Source organism: Protopterus annectens, chromosome 9.part0 (genome assembly GCF_019279795.1).
Source record: "Protopterus annectens isolate FY-2018-M chromosome 9.part0, PAN1.0, whole genome shotgun sequence".
NCBI lineage: Eukaryota > Metazoa > Chordata > Ceratodontiformes > Protopteridae > Protopterus > Protopterus annectens.
The window spans coordinates 375334715-375360422 of record NC_056743.1 but is presented as its reverse complement, the minus strand read 5'-3'; the positions used below and the strand labels follow the sequence as shown (position 1 = coordinate 375360422).

Below are 25708 nucleotides of genomic sequence, written 5' to 3'. Positions count from 1 at the left end.
TTCTGTGAATCAGAAGCTCTGAGACATGACTGCATGGCAGACAATAGCAAAAAACAATGAGAATTAATTTAAAGAATATAAACTTTAAAAACATAGACTGATGCGAAGTGTAATTTCTTGTATGGAAATATGTTTAAACAGCTAAAGTTAAGCGATACAGAAGAGAAAACTGTGAGCACGTTGTTAACCTGTTGTGGGCAATGGATATCACCACTGGTCAGAAATGACCAATGTTGTGTCTTTCGGCTTTTTCCAGTTAGGGGTCGCCACAGTGGAACTACAGTCTGCTAATGATTGGCAGTAGATTTTTACATGCCGAGTTGCCGGCCCTGATGCACAACCTTCAATGAAGGTACGCCCATTCACGCATGTCACCACACAGAAGACGCTCTAGCTGAGAATCGAACAGGACAACATCTTACTGTGAGGTGACAATGCTACCGCAGCACCACCACCGTAGTCAGTGCAAGTATCTTTCTCTAACTGTACTTAGAGGTGAATTGCCTGAATAGGTGGGTTGTTCAGTTTGGGAAAGCTGAGAATGGTAAAGCAAATTCACTGTGTGAAACAAAACTGTACATGTGAATTTTTACACAGCCACAGTGATGTGTCTGATACTGTGCAGAACTATAGCAACTATATCCTGCATGACTAATGCTAAATGCTAAGCAGTTTTTTCAGTATTAGATGATACTAATACTTACTGATACTTAGATAAGGTTTTGCAGGTAAAGCAAGATCCATATTGTGAACATGTAATACGCCATCAAGTTCCTTAGAATCCCATTTGGTAGTTCATCAAAATTAGAGGAAACAGTCCAAGCAACAGTTTCCCTAAGTAAATGAAGCCATATTAGCTGTTTTAAGGATAACCAATTAGTTGTTGGTGTGAGGTCAGTTGCAAAGACTGACAGAGTTGCTGAACTAAGACAGCATAATTTGAATACAAATAAGAGCAGACATAAAACCAAAGCGATGGGTCACATTTTAATGCTGAAGGGTCCAGAAAAAGTCTGACCAACTGTACAGATGTTTGAAGTAGAAGACAATTAGTCATTACCAAATTTTCTAGGAATTACATAATATATTTTAACATTCATATCTAATATTTTTTTTAAATATCTTTGACTCTAAGAAAGCTGTAGCAGCAAGTAGTTGTCTGGGAAATGAGCTACAAGCATGAAAGTATTCTTTAAATGCTCAATAAGTGAGTTACAGATACTTCAATACTGAAATACAATGATGTGAGTAAGTACATGTCATTTAGTATGGTTTAGAAGAAGCTGTCCTCTTTGAGAAAAAAAAACAGTTGCTTATGAAAAACAGAATTTATGCATGCACCAAAGAGACAGTGTTTTGACATGAAACATTCCACAGATAGGACAACGGAACCATGGCTTATTGTCATCTTTCAGGAAAAAAACAGCTGTCTATGACCAGAATTTATGCATGCAAATAAAAAGTGTTTCAACATGAAACAATCCACAACTAGAACAGTGGAACCAACTCTGGCAGTATAGAAGAATGCCTATAACCAAGAGAAACTTGGTGTTTTATTCCAAGTTTCTCTTGTACTATGGTTCTGAAGCTTTTGCTGTTCCTTACTTAACTAAATGTAACCTTCCTCCCCCCCAGTCTTCCTTAGTCTACATTTCTTAAAACTCACACTCTCACTACTTACCACCCCTAGGCTACCCCTCACTGCCTAAACTATACTACCCTTTTGTAGTATTCCCCTCTTAATGGCTGTAAATATGTTTTTCTGTCTGCATAACAATTAATTTTACCTTCTCTCCTCCTACAGCTTACTATCAATACATCCAAGTTACTCCAGACATCTAACCTGTCCTACACAGCACCCGGGTTTCCTACCTGTAAGAACCACCTCAGGGATATGTGGTGTATTGGAAAACTGTCCTGCCTCCCCACAAGAACCTATACTAAAAAGAGTGTATGTACCTTACTGATTAGTCTTTGTGCCATTCCTTGATGTTATTGTCTGACCCAACGTGCGATAGCCAGCAGCCCAAGATCGGCCCTAACCCCCTTGGCTCCTTAGAATATTCCCCTCATTTCCTCCCCGTGCTGCTCCATATATCTGTAATTACTCATTTTGGTCAGCAGATGGCAGCACCCATCCATTAACTGTCTTCACCCTAATCTTATAAGCTTTAACCTTACAATTAATAAGGAAAAGTAAGAAAGAAATAAAATCTCCAACTAACTTCTCTACCTCTCCACCTTGTTAATTCTATATTTCTTTCCTCTTTCAACTCACCACCCTGTCCCTAACCCCTGTGACTACTTACCTTATGATTCTTACCTTGTATCTCTTCACATATCCTTACTGATTGTTTTTCATTGCCTCGTCCTGGTCTTTATCTCCTGGCTCATCCCGCTCCGTTCGCCCTGTGGGCTCACTCCGCTCCCCTACCCTGCCCCCAATTCCCACCCACCCCCTACTACCTCTACATTTAAACTCTACTAACCACACCCACTCCAATCAACCTCTGCCTTCCCCACCCCTACCTCCTAGCCCCACCCCTACCACCTCTCAATCATCTAGCACTACCACCCCCAGCCTTACAACACTCCACTCACACCAATCATCCCAACTACAACCCCAAATTACAGCAATGCTAACAAAACCTTCCTCACTTACAATCCATCTACTACTATTACTTAGTTTATCCTATCTTACATACATCACCAAACCCTTCACTACTACTCACTCTCCCTATTATCACATAACCGGTTCAATCCCTAAACTACACACACACACTCCTCTACCTCCATAAGCCCTCACCTATACTCCTGCAACCCCTCCCTACTCTTCCCCTTCAAACTACTTACCACCTATAAACATACTACTCCAAGCCCGACTTGCAATACTTCCATAAAATATATAACCCTTAAACTATACACTAAACTCTCAAATTACCTGTATTTTCATCTTCACTGACTTACCACCACCCTACTTTCTGGTGATATACACCCTAACCCTGGCCCCTCTTCCAGTAGTCCCTCAACATCCCCCTCCCATACACCAACATCCATAAAAGCCATCTCCTTCTCAGCATTAAATGCTCAAAGTATATGTAACAAAATCCCTAACCTCCATGCCTGGCTTCTTCATAACAATCCTGACATATTGTCAATCTCTGAAACATGGCTAAAACCCTCCATAAATGATTCAGAAATAACTCCTCCCAACTACAATATCATCAGGAAAGACAGAACCCACAAAAAAGGAGGTGGAGTTGCTCTACTCTACTCCTCTTCCTTCTCAGTTACTCCATTTTCTAAATCAGTTCCCCAATTTGCTAATGCCAAAATACTTCTAGCCCTACTCCACGTGAACAAACATAAAACAATATGCTTAGCCTCCCTCTATATCACTCCTGGTGATAACATACCTATTCTTGAGGACATCATCTTCTGGCTCTCCACCAACATTACTAATGAAACAGTTATCCTAGCTGATGTTAACATCAACTGGTCCTCAATCCAATGCCCTACAAACCCCCTAAATATAAACCTTTACAACTTTCATCAGCTAATCGATACAATAACCAGACCATCTAAGGACCATTCCTCTGGAAGCACCCTAGACTGGATTCTGGTATCACACCCACACCATATCTCCAGTAGCGGTACACTCCCTCACTCCTTCAGTGACCACTTTCCAACTTTCGCTCACCATCACTCTCCATCCCTACAACTGCCACGTACCACCATCTCTGTACGCTCCTTAAAAAACTTTAACCCCAACACCTTCTCAGACTTACTTAAACAATTTCACTGGAGTCCCCTAAATACACTTCCCCTAGATGAAGCTGTAACCTACTTTAATACATCATTTCTAAACCTTCTAGACACCCTGGCCCCCCTATAAACGAAAAGAATTAAGAGCAAAACTATTCCATGGTTAACCAAAAATACCTTAGCTGTCATGCGCCTCCATGATAAAGCCTTGAAAAACCACTATAAACACAGAACACCAGACACCCTAAATGAATACAAAATACTCTGCACCAAAGTTAAGAAACTTATCACTTCCGACCGCAAATCCTACTATATCACCCTCCAAAACAATCACAAGACCAACCCCAAAAAATTCTGGCACAGTATCTCCTCCCTCTTCAACCCTGGCAGAAAAGAAGAAACACCTTGATCACAATTTTTCTGATACCATCCTAGCCTCCCAATTTAACAGCTTCTTCATTGACTCCATATCAAAACTAACATCATCCTTCACAAACAATTCCACTCACCCACCAAAAATTCCCACCACCCCTTCCTCCTTAGATTCTTCCTCCTCCCATATCCCTGACTTCTCTCTCAAACCCATACCTGTATCTACCATAAAAAAAACCCTTCTCAAATTAAAACCTTGCTCTAATGCCCCTGATAGCATCCCTTCCTTCTTCCTAAAGACAGCTGCTGATGCCATTGCCTTCCCTATCTTTATACTTATAAACAGGTCAATCCAAGAAGGTTATGTACCCCAAATTTGGAAAAAAGCCTACATTATTCCCCTCCACCAAGGAGGTAACAATAATAACATCTCCAACTTTAGACTTATAGCCATCTTATCTCCCATCTCCAAATGCATCCACATACAACTACTTCCGTACCTCACCAACAGCCACCTGCTAACCCCAACACAACATGGTTTTATACCTGGCCACAGCACCTCTATTGCACTACTCTCCTTCCTCTGAACTGTAAATAAAGCCAGAGATTCTAACCACATTGTCTCCACCCTTCTCCTAGAGCTATCTAAGGCATTCAATACCATCTCCCACTGCCTACTCCTGACCAAACTCTCTGACTTACATCTTTCATCCTCCTGTATCAACTGGTTTACCAGTTACCTTGCCAACAGGCAACAATCTGTTAAATGGAAGAAAACTACCTACTCATTCCTCAACACAGTCACTGGTGTACCTCAAGGTTCCATATTAGGGCCCCTACTGTTCAACATCTTCATTAACGACTTCCACCACAATATCCCAAATGCTAAAATAGTCCAATATGCAGACAATTCTACAATTATCTGTGCTGCAAACTCCATTCCCTCCCTAATAAAACTAACTCAAGATGCCTTCTCAACAACTGAAAAATGGATGCATGATAACCACCTAGCTCTAAATCCATCAAAAACCAAACTCATGATATTCACCCCATCCAAAAGCATAACTATCGACATAAATTCTTTCCTTATAACTAGTCACAACAACACATCCCTAGAAGTCGTTTCCAATGCTAAACTGTTAGGAGCTCTCATTGATAATCAGTTTAATTTTGATTCTCACTTACAAACAAACATTAAAAAAACACACCACAAACTTGGTATGTTCAATCGTCATATTCGCTTCCTCTCTCCATCCACTAGATTCCTCCTCTCTACCACATATCTAATCCCTTCTCTCCTTTATGGGGCCCCACTCTTAACCAACCTAAAATCCTCTACCAAAACAAAACTCTCCTTCTGCTACAACAAAATCTCCAAATTCATCACTGGCCATAGATCCAACTCCCATCACTGCACTGCCCTCCACAAACTAAACTGGCTAGAGCTCCCAAACTACCTTATCTACACTCAGCTAACTCATGTTCATAAGCTCATTTTCAAGCCCTCACTTTGTCCCTCACTCACCTCAACTTTCACCATGCACCAGCCTAACAGACCCCTAAGAACCAGCACTCAGAACCTAATTGAACTCCACAAACCTGCCCGTCCAGCAGGCAAACTCCTACTCTATTTTTCCCTAGCCCATCTCTGGAACTCCCTCCCACCTCAAATCCGCAGCACCAGCAGCCTTCCCATCTTCAAAACTCTCCTCCACTCACATTTATCATCTCTCTGGGAATGCTGATGTTCTCATCCTGCATAACATCCCCAGCTACTACCTTACCTTCCCCAATCTACAATCACATCCCCTGTGGGAACACACACATTGTAAATAACCTCTTAAGTTAATATCTTCTGCACATACCTACTAACTAGTGCCTTCATTTAACATTCCTTTAAAAAAAAATTTTTTTTGTAAATTGATATGAATTGTCACTATGCTTCACATTCCAGCTGTATTAACATTTTCACATGCGTATATGTACTCTTCTGTTCACTTTTACAAACTATTACACTATTGTATTGTTATTATGCTATTGTTTTGCATTTTTTACTTCTTACTTTATTTTATATTTTATATTTTATATTTTTACTTGATATTGTATCTATGGAGCTTTTCTCCCCAGGACTCCATTGAAAATGGGTTCACTCGGCCCAGTGGACCATCCTGGCAAACAAACTTCAAATAAATAAATAAATAAATAAATGACTATGGCTGAAGTGACAAAGTCTGTTTAGGAACTCCGATGACTCATGGAACTGACAGGGAAAAATGTGTATGCCTAATTTCAGGAGGAGGGTTAGACAGAACTGGCTATGCGCTGCCATGATCTCTTGCAACTGCTGCAAATACATGGTCTGGTGGTGGATGTTCAGCTCACTGGGCCACTGCTTGATGGTGGCCTTTAATATTGGAATACAGAAGAGTGCTTCTGCTTGGCAATGTATTGTGATCCTCCATGATGATGCACATGGCACATGCTTATGCCCAGGGCCAGAGTTAGGGCCAGAACAAACACACTCATTGCTGGAATTTCAGCAAATGCACAAAACACTCTCATGGTTGCTTGAATGATGTCTTCTTCCAGAGAGCTCTCTCACTAATACTGAATGAAGTTCCCTATGTTGTGGAACAGAAGGGCTATAGCTGATTTGGGGGAGGCTTAATAGTCAGCAGGTATGGTGGCAAAAAGGTTACAGAAAAAGTCTGTTTGTGGTAAAGATGTTCAGGTGAAAACATACCTCAAAAACCCGTTGAACAAAGACTGTTTGCTTATACTTTACAAATCACTTCGGAGATTCTTCAGTATGATTTGAAAATGTCTTCACTTCTGTGTCTCTGCTCGACAGTGGCACAGGAAAATAGCTTTCTTGGGTGGCGTAAGCCAGGGAACCTTGTTGTCTAGGCTTATGTAGGCCTAGGCTTATGTAGGCCCTTGGGCTGATAGCCTAGTACCTATCTGTGAACCTGTGAACTGCAATGCAGTCTAGACAATGGACTACACAAAGCAAATATGCTGAAGAGAGCATAGTTACAGAAATACGTGGCATACACAAAGCATCACTTCAAAACGTCAAGGGAAAGTTCAGAGCCTAACAGTAAAATAATTGATAAAGCAGCTGAACTAAGCTCCTGGGTAAAATGTATTAAAATGGAATGTTGTAGAGACGAATTGTGGACATCTATTCTAGCAAATGCATTCAAGTCAAAGATACTTAAGAGTTTTCCACAAAATACCATATGCAGTAGAATTTAAACAAGAAGAAACAAAAAATTAGAATTACACAGAGGATTAAAACAACAACAAATAAATAGCATGTAAAATCACAGGAGGAACAAATCTGAGTAATAATGTTGGTCTCTGGTCATTAGGAGACCAGTTAATACCCAGACAAGTGTAGTTGCTGTACTGCGATGAGTGCAAAACCCAGACTGAAATGGGTCCTTGACCCAACACAAAAATGGTTGTTTATAGAACTCTGCACAAAAAATGTGAAGCAATCTATGTTGCTATAACCATTAACAGACTAAAAATATGTATGTTACACCATTTTTTTTATATTAGACAGATTCAGTAGAAATGCTCTAGCAAAACATTCTATTGACGTGACTGATCACTCTAAATTTCATGTTCTTGACAAAATTGTGACCTTGCTTCTGGATGAGAATTAGAATGCACTCCTGAAAAACGATTGGTAGAATGGCAAGTCATGTTGAATGCATACAATAAACTAGGTCTCAGCTTTGGACGCTCAATCAAGAGTGTCCTTCAGCTCAAAAAACTTAACCATAGGATCTTCTATTAATTCACATAAAAAAAGTATAGGGTCTGGGGTTTGTATTGTATTTTTGATCTGCTCCCAAACCCTTACATTTGTGAAAGGATCCCCCACAGACAGGAAGCTGCTAGTGACATTGGTATCAGGAGTGGTAAGCAGATGACTGGCACAAGGAAATGTGAGACTGACCACTACTGCATACTGGCTGCTTGAAATTGGGGTGAAGATAAAACCAGATCCTTGAGATTAACTGAAGCAACTGCCACAGGCATTGCTTAGACTTTAGGTTTTTAAAATAGAGCTTCACCAATAGATTTTGCAATGTTTTACAGGTTAATCAAACCAGCCACATTGGTGGTCTGAATGGAGAGACGAGGGCCCAGATTGAGAGATGATAAAATCAGCAAGCAAAGGAGAGCAGTATTGCTGGAACTGAATTCATCCTTCACTCTTACCGAGTACCTTCACAAAGTGAATCCTGTTTTTACAAAATCCCAACAAGATGACACTGATATGTAGACTATATTTTAGATAGGGTATATTATGGACAAAAATAAGTTGAAAAATAAAAAGACACCTGGGTAGACAAGTTCCAGGATAAAAAAGTGCCAAATCCTGGTAGGTAAAGTGGTGCTAGGACTGGAAGAAATGACAGTGTAGAATCCTCAAAACATGGAAACATTCCTACAATGAAGTTAGGCCACATTTAAAGAGAAGATAGCCCCCTGTTTTAGAAGGATGTATTAATCCACAAAAAAACACAAAAACTGACAGGCCAAAAAAGAGCCATAAAGATGACAGAGTGGACTATTGAGGATAACAAAAAATATGCAAGGAGCCCAGGATTTCTGTATAGAAGATATTCAAAAAGATTAAGAGAGAAATTAGAGAAAAAAAATAACTTGCACAAGAAAAACTGTCAAAAGCGTCAAATGAAATTTAGTATTTATTAATACAACAGATCCATGAAATACATCATATAGACCAAGAAACATTGGGCCATTTGGAAAAAGAACTGACTGAAGAAGTGTGAAAATATAAACAAAAAAACTAGAGATTTTTGAAAGGTATAAAAAAGAAACATAGACATGGGAAAGAATGAGAAATCTGATATGGTGTAATATTTATACAAAGGAGGAAGCCAAACCAATCCAGTCAAAAATGCAGCTCCAAAGATATTTGAAGAGAAATACAGGCAAAGGTATCCAGGTATGGAAAACTATACAGAAAATGAGATCACAGAGGGGGAATGTAGAGTAGAGGATTAGTAAAGAAGTTAAACAAATATAAACTAAAGTCATGGAATACCTGCAAAGTGAAATGGGAAACAAAGCAAAAGGAATAGAAGCACCACCAAAAAAAAAAGAAGAATTAGGCACATCTTGGAGAAATATCTTTGAAGTCCCTGCAGAACATTTTATTTATTATTTATTTATTGACATTTGTTAACCGGGTTTGTCCAACTGGGCTTGTGGCCCATTTTCAGTGGAGACCCGAGGAGAAAAGCTCCAGTAGTACATGTTAAACAAGTACAATTTTAAACAATATTGATATAATAGCAGTTATAGCAAAACGATTCACATATGTTGGGTTACATGCATAAAGTTAAAGTTGCATTAAAAAGAAGCTAAGTAATTTTACATTGATATAGTTCAATAGGTCAACAATAAAAAAATTTTGTTTGTATAAAATTAAGCAAATGCATAGTAGACATATTGGAGAGACAGGTGTAATGAGGTACTAAGTGTGGCAATTTTGAGGGTACATAAAGGGAAGGAAGACTAGGTAGGGTCATGGCAAGGGCAGGTTCTGGAATTGAGAAAATGAGCTTTTATTTCATTTTTAAAGTGTGAGGTGTAGGAGATTGAATGTAAGTCAAGGGGAAGTTTGTTCCAAGCATGGGCAAGGGAGTGTTTGTAGAGTAGTTTGCCTACTGACCTTTTTGGGTGGTAGGTATCAAGTAATTGTTGGTTAGAAGTATGGAGGGTCCGGGATGGGATGTAGATGGAGACTAAGGAAGACAGAGATGAACAGAAGGAGGGTTTGTAAAGAATAGAGTGTAGCATATAAAAATCTTGCTTTTTTCCCACTTTCTGAAAGTTAAGAAAGTTCAGTTACAGATTTGCTGTTCTGAACTGTTTGGAAGTTTCTAGAAGGCCAGTGCTTGCTGGGGCTAAAGGGAAGTCTCTGTGTTCACCAGTGGGAGTGGTTAACACTGAACAGCCTGCCTGTCCCTGGAGGAGTGGTTACTGCCTAGAAGCTGTAGTTTTATTGGCCATTTTGAGTCAATTCTAAACTCCTTGATCTCTCTCTCTTAAAACCCAGCTGCCTCGTGGTTTTGGCATCTTTTCAGGCTTGCTAGTTGTTGCTGAAGCACCTACCAAGGGAGAAAACTGAGAGAAGAAAAGGAGCCACTTTTGTGATTTTAAGTATTTTCTTCTGATTTTTGTTAAGTTTTACTGCTTTGCCGCCTACTTTTTGGCATTTTCCGGCTTGCTAAAGTTTATATCTGTAACAGTAACAGTACTTGGAACACATCTAGAGCCTATTTACTGCATTTCCTGTGTTGCACTTAATTTAAAATAGTTTTTTTTTCTCTAAAAACTGCATTTTACCTGATTTTGGCCTAGCACTCAAGTGTGGGATCATTTATTGCACTGTTGTGATTATTTTGCTGCTTGTGTATCTCTGCTACCTTTAAACTACAACAAAAAGAAAAAAAAATCTTGCTTTTTTCCCCACTTTCTGAAAGTTAAGAAAGTTCAGTTACAGATTTGCTGTTCTGAACTGTTTGGAAGTTTCTAGAAGGCCAGTGCTTGTTTGGGCTAAAGGGAAGTCTCTGTGTTCACCAGTGGGAGTGGTTAACACTGAACAGCCTACCTGTCCCTGGAGGAGTGGTTACTGCCTAGAAGCTGCAGTTTTATTGGCCATTTTGGGTCAATTCTAAACTCCTTGATCTCTCTCTCTCTTAAAACCCTACAACTCTCTTTTTGCGCATTTTTGCGCACTGAGCAGCGTCGGGCAGTGCCACCTAAACAGGTTTAAACTATTCCAGGCTCCACAAAGTCTGCTCTTCACTTTTTCCCTTAGAACTTTTCAAACTCTCAAAGTAATCACTCTATTCTCTTTCTAAAGCCCTGCACTTGCTCAGCTCTTATAAGGAAACACTAACTAAAGCACTACACCCTCCTTGACTTCTCATAAGTATTAGGCTCCCGATTGGTCCTTCCTGATCAAGTGAAAAATCAGTTCCCTTCCCTAATCTGATCAGTAATAAACCAGTTCCCTATACTAATCTGGTATGTCCAAGGGTCAGTTTCAAGGTTTCTCTCCAGTCCAGCTGGTGAATCTGGGAATTTTGAGGCAATGTTACAATTGCCTTATGTACACAGACAACCCTCTCCTCCTTCCAACAAACTCTAATACATGTGAGAGATGCAGTTACACAGCCAAACTGGAGGCAGAGCTCTCTCAACCCAAGACTGGCACAGTCAGTCAGGAGGAAAAGGTAACCATCCGCACCACAAATCCAGTCTCACACAGACCTATTGCATCTGCATACCCAACACATAAACACACAAAAACATACTCAGAGGCTCTAAATAAAAATCTGCCTAAACAGCAAAAACCTCCTAAGCAGATATCCAAGCAACAGCCACCCCTCAACAATACCCATGAATCACATATCTCACAAAATCAGTGTGCCTCACAGTCACAGCCCTTAAGGCCAAACAACACACCAAATACACTTGTTATAGGGGACTCTATTGTCCGGCACACTGACGTCCCACTCAAAAGACTGAACAAGGAGAAGGTCACTGTAAGCTGCCTGTCGGGTGCCAGGATCCGCTACATAACACAAGCACTCAGGTCACTCCAAAGCAAGTACAAGTATGACTCCATCATTGTCAATGCTAGTGTGAATGACCTGAGACATACCTCCCTGGACTACATGAAAAAAGACATAGAGGAGCTCTCTGACCAAGTAGCCCAGGCTGGTATGACCCTGACCTTGAGTAGCATCTTGCCCTCCCCAAGAATGATGCCACAGTATAAAGACAAAATGATCAGTTTCAACAATTGGCTAAAGTATTGGTGTCATTCAAAGGGGATCCAGTGTCTGTCAGCCTGGGATGACATGCTCGACAAGCCACGTTGCTTTGCTAGAGACGGCTTGCAACTGTCACCCTTAGGCTTTCATATACTGGCCAAGGCTCTTGCCACCCCCATAGTGCCTTTTTTAGGCAAGGCTCAAAGGACAAACCCACCTTCATATACAACCCAAGGATAAAAAAACTAAAGGTAATGCTACTCAATGCCAGAAGTCTAAACCTCAAGATGCACGCACTCGAGGCTCTCCTCAGTATGGAGAAAATTGATGTCTGTGCAGTAACAGAAACCTGGTTCAAGGCCCCTGAGAGCACCCCAGCACTACCAGGTTATAACTCATACCATGCATTTCGGCCCCAAAACTCGGACCGAAACACAAAATGAGGGGGAGTATCTATATTCATCAAAGATACCTACACCTTCAGGTTAGTGGCATTGCACGAAGCATCGGAAACCATCCATGTGCAACTAACAGTGGGCAAAACTGCCTTTCAGTTTGTAGCCTGCTACAAAACACCCTCCCTATTACAGGAACCCCACTTGGCATTCCTGAGAACACTGGAGAATATGAAGGGCTCTCCAAACACTATGTTATTGGGTGACTTCAACTACCCAAACATTAACTGGGAAAACTACTCAAGCCCAAACACCCTCGCCCAATGGTTCCTTGAATTTATAAACTCTAACGCGATGGAACAACTGGTCACCACTCCCACAAGAGGGAACAACATATTGAACCTGGTCATCACCAACATGGGGACTCTATGTTCCACACCAGAGGTAAACCCCTCATTGGTAAGATCAGACCATAAACAAATTTCCCTGGACATCCATATCCCGTCCCCACCCCCAGCCAAGGAAATCACTGTAAAGAATTTCTCAAAAGGCAACCTTGCACTTCTCAAGACTGAGGTGGAATCCTTCAAAGCCCTCGGGCCAAAGGATAATACAGCCCAATCTGCAGAATCCTTTACAAATGCATTCTTTGAGCACCTGCAGGAATGCATGGATCGTGCTATCCTAAATAAAACCAGGACTCACTCCTCCAAAAACAGGAGACCGGTCTGGTGGACCCCGGCCATAAATAAGCTATACAAAAGAAGGAGGAAGCTACTACATGACAGAGCAAAATCCCAAAAAGGGAAGGCATCTCTGATCAGTATTAGCAAGAAACTTCGATCCCTCATAAAATCATCAAAGGCTAGTTTCAAAAGAAAAATTGCCCTAGACACTAAAGATAATCACAAGGCTTTCTTTAGTTATGTCAGGAATATGGGTGGAAATTCCCAGATATGCTCTGAATTGTTGCATAACGGTACAAAATATACCGAACCTACAGACATAGCCAACATCCTGGCAGACAGATTCAGCACAAACTTCTTCCCCCCTTCCCCCCAAAGGAGCAAATGCCTATCCCAACTGAATGTAACCTCCCTGACATCACAGATGCACAGGTGAAAGTTGCCCTCTCCAAAGCAAAAAACACAGCATCTATGAGACCGGATGGTGTCCCAGGTTGTGTCTTACACGAGCTCCAAGAAGAACTGAACCCTCACATTAAGTCACTGTTCAAACTTAGCCTTACTACAGGATATGTACCCAAAGAATAGCGTACAGCTACAGTGGTCCCACTCCACAAGGGTGGTGCCACAATGGACCCCGGGAACTATCGCCCCATAAGCCTGACTAGTCTGGTCTGTAAAGCTATGGAGCATATTATCATGGAACTCATAAACAAAGACATTGGGAGCCTCCAGACACTGGACCCTACCCAATTCGGCTTTGTTAAGGGCATATCTTGCCTCTTAAACCTAGTTGATTTCTTTGAAACAGTTACCAAAGCCATAGATGAGGGCAAGGTAGTCCACACAGCCTACCTGGACCTCACAAAAGCCTTCGACACAATACCCCACTCGGGCATCATAAATAAGCTTACCAGCTTAAATATCAACCCCTATATCACAAGATGGGTTGCAAACTGGCTCAGAGATAGAACCCACATGGTCAGAATCGTAGGTGCCATGTCCGAATCCAAACCAGTTACAAGTGGCATCCCACAGGGCTCAGTTCTAGGACCTCTCTTGTTCGGTATATACTTTTCTGAGGTTCAGGCTAACACGGGGGTATTATGGCTGACAAAGTTCGCAGATGACTGCAAACTGGGGGCCATAATCGAATCTCCAGCTAACACAAGCATCCTCCAAAAGGGTCTCACAGAGATGGATGCTTGGTGCCAGAGCCACGGCCTCAAGCTAAATGCTAAAAGTGCATAGTCACCCCCTTTGAGAAAAACAAGGTGCCCACAAATTACCACATAGGTGGTGATCCATTAAGTACGGAAAAAGTAATTAGAGATTTGAGGACCAACGTAGATAGTAATCTCTCCTTTGATAATCACGTTGCCAAAGTGGTTAGAAAGACCTTCTATATAGCCCACCTTATCACGAAAGGGTTCACATCTAGATCAAAAGAGGTCATTGTGCTCCTCTACTCATCACTTATCAGGCCCATAACTGAATACAATGCCCCTTTTGGGATGTACCTTACCCGACACCTGCAGCAACTGGAGAGACCCCAAAAGTACCTCACCAAGAGGATCATGGGCTACAAACAGATGTCCTATGCAGCTCGACTAAAGAAATTCCAGCTCTACTCAGTTGCTTACCGCCTACTCAGAGGTGATCTATGTCTGACGTACAAAGCCATGTCAAACCCAGAATTAATGAACATGCTCCACCTCAAAAAATCCAAGTCCCTTAGAGCTACACGCTCCAGGCACTTAAACCTCAGCACAAAAATAAATAGGAGATGCTGGAGGGACAGATTCATTTCCCAGAGGCTCCCCTCACTCTGGAATAGAATCCCAATTCATGTTAGACATAGCCCCTCTCTGACCCTCTTCAAGCGAAATCTGGACGCTTGGATGGGAAATCGCAAATTCACCCCTGGGATCTCTTCTGTGTCCCTGCTAGACAGAGGCACAGTAAACTAATCTTAAAAGGGTACCTTCTGTGACCTACTTTACAGAGACACAGTAGGCTAATCTAATAGGGAGGCGGAAGCCAAATACACTCTGGCTAGGCTTATAAATGCCCTAGGGCAGATAGCGTAGTATCTACCTATGAACCTATGAACCTACAAGATAGCAGAAATTGGGGAAGTTAAAGCCATTGAAGAGAGTTTAAAGAAATGCAGTTGTGTGAGTTGTATGGGGAGTTAGTAATGAATCTGGCTATTTTACAGTAAGTCTGTTGGAGTTTGTTTAGAGTGGAGGTCTGGATATTGGTAATAACTGGGGTGGTGTATAAGAGGGAGAGGAAGAGGAGTGCCCGGCCCAGGGTAAGTCTAGATTCAGGGGTTAGGAATTTTTTGTTCCGATATAGCAGACCTAGTTTCTGGTTTGTTTTTTTTTATACATTGGAGTATGTGTAGGTTGAACTTTAGTTTGTCATTGATAATGACCCCTAGGAGTTTTGTGTGGGTGTCAGGTTGGATAGTTGTATTGTTAGAAGATGTAATTAAAAAAGTAGGTTTTGTGATGAGAAAGAGAACGGGGAAGGAAAAGTAGGAGTTTGGTCTTTTTGAGATTTAGGATCAATAGGTTGTGAGAGCGCCATTGTTCAGTGGATAGTAGGGCCTGTTGGGTCAGGGAGTGTAGTTCAGGAATGTTATTTGGGATGGATATAAGTGTGGAGTCATCGGAATACTGAGTAAAGGAGGATTCTTTGCATGATGAGAAAAGATCATTGGTGAAGATGTTAAACAAAAGGGGTCCCAAGATGGAGCCTTGGGGAACACCAGTGGAGATGGGAAGGAAAGGTGAGGAGGATGAGAGCCATTTGACAGATTGTTCCCTGCCAGATAGGTAACTATTAAACCAGGCAAGTGCGGAGGGGGATAGGTGGAGATTTGTGAGTTTGAATAGTAGTAGAGGATGAGAGACAATATCGAAGGCTTTGGAGAGATCTAGGAAGAGACAGGAAATGAGCTTATTGTTGTCTAGGGCCTCTGCAATGATATGAGTGAAGGACAGGAGGGCAGTGGTGGTGCTGTGATGAGGACGAAATCCATGTTGGGTAGGGGTAAGTAAGTGATGTGTGAGGAGGTGATTGAGAAGCTGTGAGTGAATACATTTTTCTAATATCTTGGAGAGGGGGGACAGAATTGTAATGGGTCGGTAGTTTGAGGGGTCAGTGGAGCTTCCACCTTTATGAAGAGGGATAGTGAAGAAAGATTTCCAAAGGGTGGGGGCAGTTGATTCCAGAATAGACCAATTAATTAGTATAGATATAGGATAGGCAATTGAGTCAGCAGCAAGTTTGAGGAATGTAGTAGATAGATTGTCAGTGGAAGGAGAGCAAGGTTTTAGCTTGAGTAGTAGAGATTTGATGTAAGTAATGGGAACTGGCTCAAAAGAAAACAAAGTTGTGTTAGTGGGACTTGGAGGGGTGGGTGTCGAAGTAGAGTTTGGCTTAAGAGGTTACCAGATTTTGGATGGAAGAGATAAAGTGTTTATTCAGGAGGGTAGCTGTTTCCTGAGAGGAAGAGTTAGGGTATGGGGAGGGATTACAGGGCTTTCCAGGATAGAGGATGTTGTTGAGAGTTGACCAACATTTTCGAGAATTGGATTTGTTGCTAAGCTGAGCAGAGCTATAGTATAACTTTTTTCATTAGTTGTATGTTTTTTGCAAGGTTCCTCAGTTGCCTGTATTTTTGAAGAAAAGGTGGTTGTTTAGTTTTAGTCCAGGTTTTCTAAGCACAATCTATTTGTTTCATATAATAAACATAATAAAGATGCTGAATGGATAGGAGTAAAAGAAATAGTAAGAAGTTCAAATGCACAGTATATGAAATGGGATGAAGTAAAGGCCAAACAATTGAAAGAAAATTAAGAAAAGCTCCTTACTGGAAATCCCCAGGCCCAGATGTAGTACCTAACTTGTGGCTAAAAGTATTAACATCTTTACAGAATATTTAGCCATTAGTAAGAACTACTTATATGTGCATCCTGATCTGGTTATCAACAGGAAAGTTATACTCCTCCTTAAGAGAGAATCAACAAGTTATCCTAACATCTATAGATCAATAACTTGCCTAAACTATTCACAGGAGTTGTTGCCATCAGAGTTTTATAGTTTTTTAGAAGAAAAATTAATCATGGCAATAGAACAAAAGGGTAACAAAAGAAAGTCATATGTTGCAAAGAATAAATTGTTGTTAAATAAAATCATAATGGAGAAGTGTAAAAAGCAGAAGACTACAGTGTGGTGTGGATAGATTACAAAAAAAGCCTTTGACAGCATCCCACATTCATTGATAAGGAGTGCTTACAGATTGATCAATTATATTACAGTGACTTAAACAGTAGTAAACCACTTTGCCGCTAAGCCATGTTAAAGGACAAATTATTATCCCAGGTATAAAAATTCAAAGGGGGATATTCCAGGGTGGCTGTTTGTCACCTTTGCTAATACATTAGGCTGTCTACTTAATAGATTAGGTCATGGTCGCAATGTGGATCCCAGAAAACAGCAAAGTGTAAAGACTTAGCATCTTCTTTTCATGGATGATTTAAAATGGTATAGCTCATCAGATGGGGAGCTGAAAGCACAACTGGAAGTGATCAAAGCTTTTTCAGAATATATACGAATGCAGTTTGGTAGTGATAAATGTGCAAAAGTGATATTTAAAGCAGGAAATCTGCAGCACAAAGAAAATATCAGTATTGCACAGAAATATGATATAAAGGAATGTGAGCAGGAGGGACTGCATATATGTTTGGTGAATGATGGCGTGACAATAAAGCATGATCAAATGTGAGCAAAGCTCAGTAAGGATTACTTCAGAAGACTAAAATTAATACTGAAAACAGTCTTGGCATATAGGAACAAAGTCCAAGCTAAACCACTTTGGTCTTCCTGTTCTAACTTACAGTTTTGAGATGATTGACTGTCCACAAAAGGTATTGGATCAGTTGGACAGGAAAATATGAACAAATGTTTCACCCTTATCAAATGATATATAAAAGTCAGTGTGTGTAGCAATTTCATATATTACTCATTCTGAAGGGGGTATTTGGCCTTGAAATTGATTACATGTATTGATCTGCAATCATAGTACTGCATACATATCTGCTGACCTCATAAGGTCCAAACATAGTGAAAGTTTTGAAACATGAAGAGAACAAGTCTAAGACGACTTCCCTGCTTAGTTTAGTGGAAGCATATTGGTAGCAAGTGAGAATGGAAACCAAACCAGAAGTGAGCAAAACTCAGGCAGCAGCTGAATGTAACAAAAAAAGAAAGAATATAAAGAGAAGAATCAAATGAAAATGCAAGAAATGTGGAAAAGGCATAAATATAGTTGCAGGTTTGGAAAATTCCTGGAACAACCTCATGTTGATCAAGATCTGATGTAGAAGTAGTTAAGGAGTGTTGAATTTAAACCAAAAGATGAAAGGTTAATATTGGCAGCCCAATATAGTGGACTGTATACATGTTGGTTTTACAAAGTCCTTTGAGCATGTGGGAAAAACAGACAAATGTAGGTTCTGTAAAACTATTACACTGGTGACTGTGCAAACATTAAAAAACTGAAGTAACCGAGAAGCATGAGCCACAAAGCACTGTAGAGAATGATGAAGTTTATATTACATGGCATCACCCATTACCAACGATTCAAAAACTAGATGTGAGAAAACTAGACAAAAGTTGCATTGATTATTGAAATTGCTACACCCAGTAGTTATACTGTCTTATGTACAGAGAGACACAAAGTCATAAAATACCAGGATTTGCAGGCAGAAATGAGGGCAATGTGGAAGAAGGATACCCAGACAGTTCCAATAGTAGCAGAAGCAGTGGGTCTCATAAAAAAAAAAAAGAATGTACATCTTATTTAGGTGTGCTACCAATGTATGTAACTTCATATGAATTGCAGGAGTCAATTCTGGGCACATCGTGGGTGCTGGAAAGAGCACTTTTGACTAGCATCAAAGATTGAAACCATACTAATTTCATGTACTTTAATCATACTTTGCCTTAGGAATCGGGTCAATTCCTATCATGGTATTAGAAACCTAAAATACTTGGAGAAATTAAACTGAGTGGTAGGGGAAAAAGATCTGCTGAATTGCTCTAGGCAATGCTGACATACATGTGATGACATTCATCCACCACAGTTTTGTGATGGCAAATTGTATTTTTGGTTTTAGATTCTCTAATTGTTGCAAGTTTCTTATCTAATGAAAGAAACACAAAATTCACCAACACCTTCTTTTATTCCAGCAACAGCAATCTGGCACCTCGGCAATTCGCCTTCAAGGATCACAGTACAATATTTTCAGCTGTTTTTTATACTCTACAAACAGTTTAATGTTTGTTTGTGTCTTTCGGCTTTTCCCGGTTAGGGGTCGCCACAGCGGAACTCCGGTCCGCTAATGATTGGCAGTTGATTTTTATGTACCGGCTTGCCAGGCCTGACGCACAACCTTCAACGAAGGTACGCCCATTAACGCATTTCTCCACACAGAAGACGCTCTAGCTGAGAATTGAACCGGACAGCGTCTTACTGTGAGGCGACAACGCTACCGCAGCACCACCACCGCGGGTCACTCTACAAACAGCTTAATAAGATCCAATAATTCAATTACATTAAGATGCACTGTCACTTTAATTCAATGTAATTGAATTATTGGATCTTATTAAACTCTACAAACAGCTTAATAAGATCCAATAATTCAATTACATTAAATTAAACTGACAGTGCATCTTAAATACATTCATTTAAATATCATAGAATATACAATAATAAATCTAACAAATTCACACAAATATACATGTATATCATTTTTCCACAGAAACATCATATAAATAAATTATTAAATAATAAGTAACCACATTAAATAGCTACTATAAAAAGCCCATTAAATCCCTACTTCCTGATTTAAACCAAGGGGCCTTAGAGTCTGAAATTTAAATATCATTCTAGTTTCTAACTCTAATAACTTCCCAATATAGTCACCCCCTCTAGGTAAAAAAGGTTTTGCAAGTACACAAAAAAATCAAGCCACTATCTGAACCTCCATGCTTTTCATGAAAATGTTTGGCTACAGGACTGAATTCATTATTACTTATGTCTCTTAAGATGTTCAAGGATCTGAATCCTAACCATGCATTTAGTTTGTCCTATATACCAGGTATTAGAACAAGAACAACCCAAAATATACACCACCCCCGTCGATCTGCAGTTAAAATAATATCTAGAGTTAAACCTTTTCCCATTAATTATTGATACATTTTTAACTCTATTACAAATACTGCAATGACCACAGGGGGAAGTGCCCAAGGGCAAATTAGCATTAATTCCCACAACAAAATTATAATTTAATAACTTCTTCAAATTCATTCCTTTAGTAAAAGAAAATGTGACATATTTGGGGAATAGGTGACCTATGCTCTCATCATCAGAAATATACCAAAATCTCCTCACAATATTTATTAATTCATCAGAAAAAGGAGAAAACCTTGCCACATAAAATAACGTTTTACTCACATCCACATCTCTAACATTATGCACCCTCCCTTCAGGATTATCCTTTTTAATACACATTGTTTGAGATTCCTTTGTAGCATCCCCAAGTACTGCATGTTTACACCTCAATAACTTTACTTCATTATAACTTCTCTCTTTTAATCTCCTCTCAACATCATCCGTTTCAATTATTCTCTCATTTTCATTATTAGTATGGTCATAAATTATTTTAAATTCACCATACGGCAAAGAATTTAACAGATGCTCAGGATACATACTAGTGGCATGTAAAAACATATTAAATTTGTGTTTCTTTGATTATTATTGTTTGGTGGTGTGTTTCTTATCTAATGCCCTTGTTCAGGTAATCTGAAGAAACTTGAGTTCAAGAATGAAAGCATTTAATTTTATACTGAATGGATCGTTCAATTAGTTAATTCCAGCCCCATAAAATGGCCACTCCTACTTTTATTTTACTGTTTTTATTCACACCAGATAGATTCGTTATTTAGGTAGATGACACTGGATGCCTCATAAAAGCAGGCACTGTTAATTCACTGTTTATGTGGATTCTAACACATATGTTGTTCCCGTGAACCTACAAAAATAAATGGCTTTTCAATGGCTGAAATGTTCTATTAAAAAGACTTTTAAAAATGGAATTTTTTTTCATGTTTATAACATTTTGAATTAATATTTTCCCTTAACAAGGAGATAACAGCCTAACCAGTCTATGACTCATATTCTAATCAGTTCGACTTACTATTAGCTAATCTATAACTCTAATTCTAATTAGAGGCTTGGCCTTCCATCCAATCAACTGGCCTGAATATTAGACAATCCATGACTCTTATTCTAATTAGGGACTTCACCTCCCCTCATTCTTGCAGGCCCAAATATAAGCCAATCAAGCACGACAGCCTTAACCTCAAAGATAAAGGCTGCTTTCCACCGTATCCCCTTGTTTAGGATTATTTAAATATCTAGAATTGTAATGTTTTTTTTTCCAGGAAGAAATATGTTATTGGAAGAATCCTAATAGATGAAAGCACTAATTACTTTAAATAAATTGTACAACTTAAAGCTCAAAGAAGGATTGCTTCATGTTTTCAGTTGCTTGATTTTGAGAATGTGCCCATTGTACTCTGGTTAGCTGTCTGCCTGCAAAATACTTACATGAATACAGCAGTGGATTACTTTGAACAAAGAGGCATTTTTTTTAATTTAGTAAAAGCTACAAGAAAAACCTAGCCAAGGTAGAGTTTTCAGTTTGTGATACCTCAAACATCCTTTATTGGAATTTGTGGTTTTAATTATTGTTTTCCACATTTGTTAAAGGTATTTGGAGTTATTGGAGCCAGTGTTGGTGGTTCATTCATTACGGAGTGCATGGAACTGTTTTAGTGCCAATGTGGTTTATACCTCAAACCTCCTGTTAGAGAGGCCCACTGGATATATGCAAATGACCTCTTAAGGACATAAAGTATGGCTTCTAAATGTCCATGACTTTTTAATTTTTCTTTTCTTTTCAAGTTTTTGTGGAAACATTCAAGTCAATAAAGCCAAACTATACTTGCTGTGGACATGCATGTTTCAGCCCTCTTATGACATCATCAGGACAACATAAGTGGAATGTTTGGTTATGCTTTTGAAACATAAATTCTTTACAACCAGCTGATTTCCATAACTGTTTGGGTGTCTGCAACTAACTTCCAACCAAAAAGTAAAACATCACACAGACAAATCAGTTTTCATTGTGTGATATCTTAAACTTCCAGTAATTGAGGCCCATGGGATGTATGCAAATGACCCCTTAAGGATATCAAGTGTTTCAGGTATATGTGCATGCCTTTTACTTTTTCTTTTCATTTCTTTTCAAGTGTTTGTTGATACATTCAAGCCAATAAAACCAAACCCACATCCAAACTAAAAAGTAAAAAGGTCACACAGACAAATGGCCAAAACACACATGTCTAGAGCTAACGGGGTTTGGCTTTATTGCCCTCAATGTAGTTTTTACTAATTGGTTTGAATGTGTGACCTTTTTTCTTTTTGGGTTGGATTTTATTTTTCCATTGTCTATAAGATGGATCTGAAGTTGCTCAAGAACAATTTTCTCAGTAACTCTACTTAAAAATAGAAGGTTAAAGATGGGGCATAAATTATCTAGTACACTAGGAATGTTTCTTGAGTAAATGGACAACCATGACCCTCTTTCAATGCTGATAGAAAAATTCCAAGCCTCAATGATGTACCCAGTATCTAATAAATCAGTGGACGAATGACATGTAGACTAATTAGTCTCAGTGGGCATGAGTCCACGCCTCAGGCTGTTGACTGCATACTCAGATCCACAGCAATGAATTTATTGTAATCAGAAATACTAAACACATTGCAGAATGTAACAGTGTTATAAGCTGGCATCACAGCAGAACCCATGTAGTCAAGGACAGAAGGGCAGATGTGATGGAAACAACCCCATTGCAGATGCAAGAAGAAAGCAATTGACTGCAGTTCTAAAGTAATCAATTCACATTTTGCAGTAAAAGAAGAATCTGACCCCTCCAGGATGGTGGTCATGATTGCAAGTCATAGGATCATAGGAGGTTATAAGGCTAATGGCCCTAGAGCCTTTTTAAGCCTAGCCATCCATGCCCCAATTTTCCTAAATACCAATGCCCAAGGACTGGAACTGCTTTAGTATATGCCTGTCACCCTGTTCATGATGAAGACAGGCGAAAAGCTTTGCTCTCCTTGTGTCCTAAGATACTGGGCATTGGGAAAAAATGCCAAAAGATCATAACAGCACAATGCTGATAGGCAAATGAGAGACCAAAAAGAAACTGAAGAAAGCAGTTTAATGAACTTACAGTGCAAACAGTATATATACATTACTTCTGCAAATTTGTTTCTGGAAAATTGCTTATAAATTTGAACACAACTTTTTTCAGTGAACAGTTTTGTAAACTGAAGTTTACCAGCCATAAAGTAACAATGTTAAACAACATAGGTGGGAATAGCTAGCAAGCAAATATCATAGCTGTCACTAACGTATGGCTTGTACATTTGCATGGAGACACAGGAATGCAAGCAAAATGCTACATTATCTACAATTACATCATTCATACATTAACTCTAAAGTGTCACCAGATTTTAATGTGTAGTCTAAAATATCAGTTTTCAAAGTGTACTAATTCAAGGGAAGAACAGTAACCATTAGAATCCCCATCCTTATTGTTTTTTTTTGTTTTCCAATGTTGCAGCAGAGGCTAAGGAACAGAATGTGATCCTAATTTGGTTTTGAAGTTATTAGTCCCATTTAGAGTTTGACACATACCTCTCAAGTGTTCCTATTCATTAGTGATATCCCTAATTTGGGGCCAAAGGTTTGTACCATCCCTCCTAAAACTGCACATTTTTTAAAACATTCTATGCCAGCAGGGGCTGCACAGTCTAATGGTTCTGACAAAAGCAACATTATGTCTGTTTTTTTATCATAATCATAATATTATGTTTTGTATCCTAATCTAAAACATAAATTTGCCTCAAGTGTACTGTAGAGTAGAGATATGAGGAAGAGTAGTACAAAATAATTTAAAATGTGTCTGGTGAAATGGGTACAAGGGATACCTAGTAACAAATAACTAAATATTCTAACTGATGGGTACAAGGGATACATAGTTACACATAACTAACTATTCTGACTGCATGTGGTGCCTGGTGAAATGGGTACAAAGGATACATAGTTACACTTAACTAACTATTCTAACTGATGGGTACAAGGGAAACAGTTACACATAACTAACTATTCTGACTGCACATGGTGCCTGGTGAAATGGGCACAGGGGATACATAGCTACATATAACTAACTATTCTAACTGATGGGTACAAGGGATACTTAGCTACACATAACTAACTATTCTGACTGTATGTGGTGAAAGGTGAAAGGGTTACAAGAGATACATAGTTACACATAACTAGCTATTCTAACTGTGCATGGTGCCTGGTGAAATGGGTGCAAGGGATACCTAGTAACACTTAACTAACTATACTAACTGATGGGTACAAGGGAAACAGTTACACGTAACTAACTATTCTGACTGCACGTGGTGCCTGGTGAAATTGGTACAGGGGATACATAGCTACATATAACTAACTATTCTAACTGATGGGTACAAGGGATACTTCGTTACACATAAGTAACTATTCTGACTGTATGTGGTGAAAGGTGAAATGGTTACAAGAGATACATAGTTACACATAACTAACTTCTAACTGTGCATGGTGCCTGGTGAAATGAGAACAAGGGATATATAGTTACACACAGCTAACTATTCTAACTGTGCATGGTGCCTGGTGAAATGAGAACAAGGGATATATAGTTACACACAGCTAACTATTCTAACTGTGCATGTTGCCTGGTGAAGTGGGTACAAGGGGTACATAGTAACACATAACTTACTATTTTAATGGATGGGTACAGTTACACATAACTAATAATTCTAACTGTGTGTGGTGCCTGGCGAAATGGCTACAAGGGATACAGAATTACATATAACTACCTATTCTAATGGTGTGTGGTGCCTGGGGAAATGGGTACAAGGGATACATAGTGACATATAACTAACTATTCTAACTAATGGGTACAAGGGATACAGTTATACATAACTAACTATTCTAACTGTATGTGGTGCCTGATGAAATGTGTACAAGGAATACATAATTAAACATAACTACCTATTCTAACTGTGTGTGGTGCCTGGTGAAATGGGAACAAGGGATACACAGTTACAAATAACTAACTATTCTGTGTGTGATGCCTGGTGAAGCGGGTACAAGGGATACAGTTATACATAACTAACTATTCTAACTGTATGTGGTGCCTGATGAAATGTGTACAAGGAATACATAATTAAACATAACTACCTATTCTAACTGTGTGTGGTGCCTGGTGAAATGGGTACAAGGGATACACAGTTACAAATAACTAACTATTCTGTGTGTGATGCCTGGTGAAGCGGGTACAAGGGATACAGTTATACATAACTAACTATTCTAACTGTATGTGGTGCCTGATGAAATGTGTACAAGGAATACATAATTAAACATAACTACCTATTCTAACTGTGTGTGGTGCCTGGTGAAAT

At 39.4% G+C, this 25708-nt stretch overlaps 1 protein-coding gene across 1 annotated transcript in view; it reads left to right on the top strand.

The window, feature by feature from the left end:
• The window catches only part of LZTS1 (leucine zipper tumor suppressor 1), a 493920-nt gene that overhangs the window by 187469 nt on the left and 280743 nt on the right, over positions 1-25708 (top strand). The gene's annotated exons all lie outside the window — the stretch shown is intronic.